Consider the following 5,825-nt stretch of genomic DNA (forward strand, 5'->3'; position numbering starts at 1 on the left):
TTATATACTCTATGTCTGGGATTTTCTCTTTTATCTCTTGTATTCTGCTGCTGGTGATTGTGTCTATATTTTCTGTTCCTTTCCCTAGGTTTTCTATTTCCAGGAATTTCTGCAGTTTGTGTTTTCTTTATTGCTTCTATTTCTGCTTTCAGCTCTTGAACTGTTTTATTAATTTTCTACACCTGTATTTCCCCATATTTCTTTAAGGGATTCATTCATTTTTTTTCTTTGAAGTCCTCTATCATCTTTAAAAGTTGGACATAAGGTTATCTTCTTGTGCTTCAGCTGGGTTAGCATATGCAGGACTTACAGTAGTAGGGTGGCTGGCATTTCATGATGCCATATTGTCATGACTCTTATGGATTGTATGTTGATTGTGGCCTTTAGCCACCTGATTGTCCTTAGTTTTGGCTGAATGTTTCTGGTGCTAGCAGTACTCCTGATGAGACGAGCAGAACCTTGGGCCTGACAATGTGGCTCAGGAAGCAACCTGTTGCTCACCTCAGCTTGATCTGCTCCAGGTGGACCTGAATGTTTCTGGGGTCCCACAGACCTGCTTGGGAAGGGAAGCAGAGCTGTGGGCCCAACAATGGAGTTCAAGGGACAGAACACAGCTTGCCTCTACTGGCTGTGCCCCTGGAAGACCAGTCAGGCAGGGAATTTGTGGGGAGGATCCTAAGATCAATGTTCCTAGGCCCCTTCAGTTTTCTTTGGGAATGAAGGTGGTGGGGTTTAGGGGACAGAATGTAACTCACCTCTGCTGGACATACTGATATTTAATTCTTGTGAATGCATAATATTCCTAGGTATACATACACACACATATATAACTTGTAATATATGACATTTGGCATATAATGTTATGTAAGGAATAATATAATGAATATAATATATGATATATAATATATTTTATATGATGTGATATATATATATATATATATATATATATATATATATATATATATATATTCTCTAATCAATGACCATTTGAATTTCCTTTCTCCTTATCCATTGAAAATAGAGATCGTATATGCATTTCCGTGGAAATTGTGTTATAATCATTCCCAACAGCTGTTAGTTTAAAAGAGCAACAGCCTTTTCCTGCTCGGAGGACAACATTCCAAAAGAGTATTCCCCTTTGGCAGATCTTAAATTCTTTCCCTCCACTCTCTTATGATATGCGCTGAACTTTGAATAAATTAATGTAGCTTCCCCCTATAGACAGAAAATTCTGTAGATATGTATTCTCAACATTTTGTAAAACTACAAATTTATGCTATAAATATTATTCCTAAAAAGGAATAATTTTCTCAGACTAAAAATGACAGCAAAGCTATTCTTTGGTGTAAGTAGAAATATTTATGAGGCAAACTGACAGAAATATGATGTCCATTTAGCAAATTATCAAAAGATTCTTTCCACTTGCTGTTACCTAATCCTCCCCCAGCCCCAGATAGCTTTTGTTTGGTCTTAGAGTACCAGATGTAATAGCCTCTTATGAAGCAGGACTTAAATTCTTTCCGAGAGCAGATGGCTACATATATAACCACCATGTTACTATTTTGTCAGCAGACACATCTTACTCCTTCCATATTGATCTTATAACATGTAGGGTCCAGGGTTGAATTAGACTGTTGATGAAAATAACAAGGTGATAATTAATCCCGGAAATTTGAAAGCTAGACAGCAGAGGTGAAACATATAGCTTAGTCTGAATATAATATCTCCATGTCTTTCCATTAAAATTTATGATACTTTCAGCTATTACAGTCTTACAATCGACTCCTTGGGACAACCAATACCAATAGAAACATCCTGTGTCATTTCAGTGCCTCAGAACCCCAAAACTCTCATGGAGGTAGACCAGTTTGACGCAAGGGTTTTTCATTAATAAATTCTTGGCTTTTGGTAGAATCATTTCCTATGCACACATTTATCCAAACTCCTTAAGCCTTTTATTAATGTTTCTAGATACAGGTTGTTTTTTCAACTTGTTATGTGTCTTCTGTGACCTACTCAACTTTAAAATTTCCATGACTCTACAGTTGTAGTTGGTCTCTGAACCCATTTGTCATCCACCTACTCCTTTAAGTGTGGATTCCTGATATTCAGATATTTTCTTAAATCTGTAAAACATTCAAGAAGCTAGCATTATATTCTATTAAATGAAATATTTTTGTAAAGGGAAAATGGTACATGAAGACCCTGACCTCACTCAAGCCAGTGTGAGTTGATCTGAGACATCTGTAGTGAGTTACTGAAGAAAAACATTAGTAAATTTTGATATATCATGAACAACTTCCATAATTTGTTTCATCTTTCAAAAACATCAATGTTGGGTCAGCATCATGGATGGGAGATACTACTTTAATTAGCTCTCCATTTACCATCCATGAGCCATTCTCCTTCTTCATCTTAAGTTGTTGCCATGGGGCTGTCATGTATCCCTCACATCTAGCACTTTCAGTGAAGCCTGGGATGAATCTCATCATTTCAGATTGACTAGGGACAAGGAAGTGGATAATCATGGTATGGTCTATAGTAGTCACAGAAGCTTCCTGGATCTGACATTTCCCAATGACAAAGTGTGTAGTGATATTCCTTTTCAATTAACCATATCAGGAACAATGAGGGACATCACTCTGTTAAACAATTTCTATCTCTAGTATACAGGAGAGAAATGTGCAGTTACTCATGTGGAATAACTGATCATCACTGAATTAAGCAGAACCTTTATACCTATAACATTCTATTGTTTCTGAATTTATTAAATTTTTTATGGGTTCTATCTTTGGTCTTTCAGGAGCTCACAAACACTAGATTTGGCTTTCTGTTATTTTTGTTTGTTTGTTTGTTTGTTTGTATTTTCTAGGAAACCTGGGTGGGAAGAAATCTTTCTCCATTTGCTTTTGAGTGACAAAGACAAACCATTTTACATTTCCTTTTTCCTTCTCAAATCACCTAGCAATTGTTTTACTTCTTAAAGAATTCTACTTCATGCCAGGCTAAATGATTCAAATATTCTAGAAAGTCCCCTCTTCCTGGTAAATATCACCTCTTACCATGGAGCTCAGATAAGCCACTATTTCTATACACCAGAATCTGTTGAGTCAACCTGCTAACTTTCCGGTGAGTGCAATCTTATTTGGTTCAGTGGTCTCAATAAAACACCACATCTTTCATGTCCAGCATTTTTGCATTGTTTATCCTTTCTCAATTATTCTCTAGTCACCTCACAATCATAGTACATGACCAAATTATAACCAAATGGCTTGTACAAATTAATTTATCAGGGACCAATTTCCTTCTTATAGCCTCATGTCTTACAAACTTTGTCTTAAGTAGGGCTAGGTAGTTAAAATAACAAGTTTCCCTGCATCCACAGCACACACATTGACTGCATTTCCTCCATATTTCATTTCTTGAATTAAATTTTTGCCGTTTAAACAGTTCAAAGCTGCAATATCCCCTCATTATCATAGTTCCTTGTTCTAAGTCTTTACTAATGTCCCTATCTTCATAAATTACCATTGATTTCCTGTTCTCTGTAATAAAGATCAGACTCAGGAGGTACCATCTATGACTTCTATCTTGACCTATCTTTTCTTATTGTCTAGTTTGGTTCTTCCTAAAGGTTTTGTCATATTGCACCCAGTGGTAGCCTAGGTTCTACATCCAGACCACCAGACAGGAATACGGACCTAAAAGCCAAAGGCCTCATCCTCTTTCAGGGTAGCTTAGAGTTCTAAAGTTGAGGCCATGTACTAGGCCAGGATCCCAGGCTCACTGAGAGAGGTGGAAATGAGTTTTTCACTGGGTATTATAATTAGCTTTTTAACAATGAGTTTGCTGGTATCAGACAGCAGTGGAAACTCGGTAGTTTCCAAAAATCTGTAATGATACCAAAAGTGTTACAGCCTTTTGTTAAACTGTTGTACTGAGTACAGAAGTTGCAGACAGATATATTAAACTGGCTTGAAGGGAGGTCCAGTGAGACATGTCTAAAGGACAAATATTTACGGTACTCCTTCCTATCTTCTGGAGCTTATATTCTTTTAGAACATTATTTAAGCAAAATGGATTTTTTCATGTAATATATACTTATTATGTTTACCTCTACCCAATCATCTATTCCCAGATCTTCACTACCTCCCCACCTGTCCAACTTCTGGCCTTATTTCTCTCTGTGTATTTAGAAAACAGGTAAAAAGAGAACACACAAATAGAAAATAACCAACCAACCAAATGAAAACAAACACTGTTCCCAAATGGAGAAAGCAGAATTAACAAAAACAGAATTACAAATTTAAATAAAAAAAAACAAGAAACACACACACACACACACACACACACACACACACACACAAAACAAAAACAGAAACCATAATATGCAAGTAAAAGACCATTAAGACTTAAAAAAATGCCCAGAGGATTATAGAACAAAAACAAACTTATGAAAATGCCATTGAGTTTGGTGTTGGTCATCTCTTACTGGGCATGAGACCTACTCTTAAGTTTGTCTTATATACCCAGTGAGACTTTGTTGGAGAAATTAAGTTTTCTTTTGCTAGGGGATGTCAATTAGAGATAGCTTCTTCTTTACAGATAAGAGCTTGTATCTACTTTCTCCTTTCAGTTCTAGAACCATATATTGTTTGAATCTGTGTTTATCTTGTTCATGGTGCTACAGTCTCTGTGAGTTCACACATGAATCAGATCTGCTGTGTCTGGAAGAAGCTGTTTCTTTGGTGTTATCTACCCTCACCAGCTCTTAAAATCTTTCTGGGTCCTCCATAATTGCTCAGAAATTTCATGTCCTTTTTTTTTTCATAACATACTGAATCTAATTGGTGATACCCATATACTTGCAGGTTGAAGGTCACCCACTGGAGCATGGGTAATATATGAGAAGCCTTACTCCTGAAGAATATTAACATTCCACCAGTAGTTATCAACTACCATTTTCTTTCAGTTAAGGATGGTTCTTCACAAGCCTTTCCCCCATCCACAATGGAATCTTGACCACCACTATCTTGTGCAGAGAACCACATCTGTTGTGAGTTCAATGACACTGTAATTTCCAGAAAACACTATTTCACAACATCCTTCCCTGTCATTTGAATCTTAGTTTTATTTCATCCCTTCTTCTTGGAAGTGTCGTGATCCTTGGGTGTAGGAGGTATTATAAAGATGTGCTACCTAGGACTGAGTACACTATGGTAATTTATTCACTATCTTTGGCCAGTTGTGAGTCTCTGTATTAGCCACAATCTACCATAAAAAGAATTTTCTCTAATGAGAGAGGAGATCTGGAATATATGTATAAAAGGATAAATATTTAGAAGGCTATTTAATATTATACACATTTAGAAAAATAGTAAGTTCTCTATTGCTGCAAACTACTATGGATCTTTACTCTTTCTTGAAAGCTGATCTTGATGCTAAATACTTATTGCTGAAGACACAACACAAATAGCACAGGAAGAAATTATGTTGGGACTGATCCATGAACTTTCTTCCTTTTGACTAGTTTTCATAGTACCAGAAAGCAATCTACAGGCTTTTGGATGAGAAATATTCTCAACAAGTTTATTCAGCTGTAAACCTTGTGAGCTACAGTAACTACTGCTATGAAATGACATTGATGCAATGGTAGCATGAAGGCCATGGGAGTAGCCAGTAGCTTTCAGATATAATGCCTGATTCATGGCTATTTGTGCCTAGTACTGTTATCCTGAAGAGGAAGTTAAGACTGGAAAGAGTATCATATATTTTTTAAAAACTTATTTGTGTAAATTCATGATGCTCACTCTAATAATTAGCTT

The sequence above is a fragment of the Acomys minous genome, assembly GCF_964271855.1.
Source record: "Acomys minous genome assembly, chromosome: 7".
Taxonomy (NCBI): Eukaryota; Metazoa; Chordata; class Mammalia; order Rodentia; family Muridae; genus Acomys; species Acomys minous.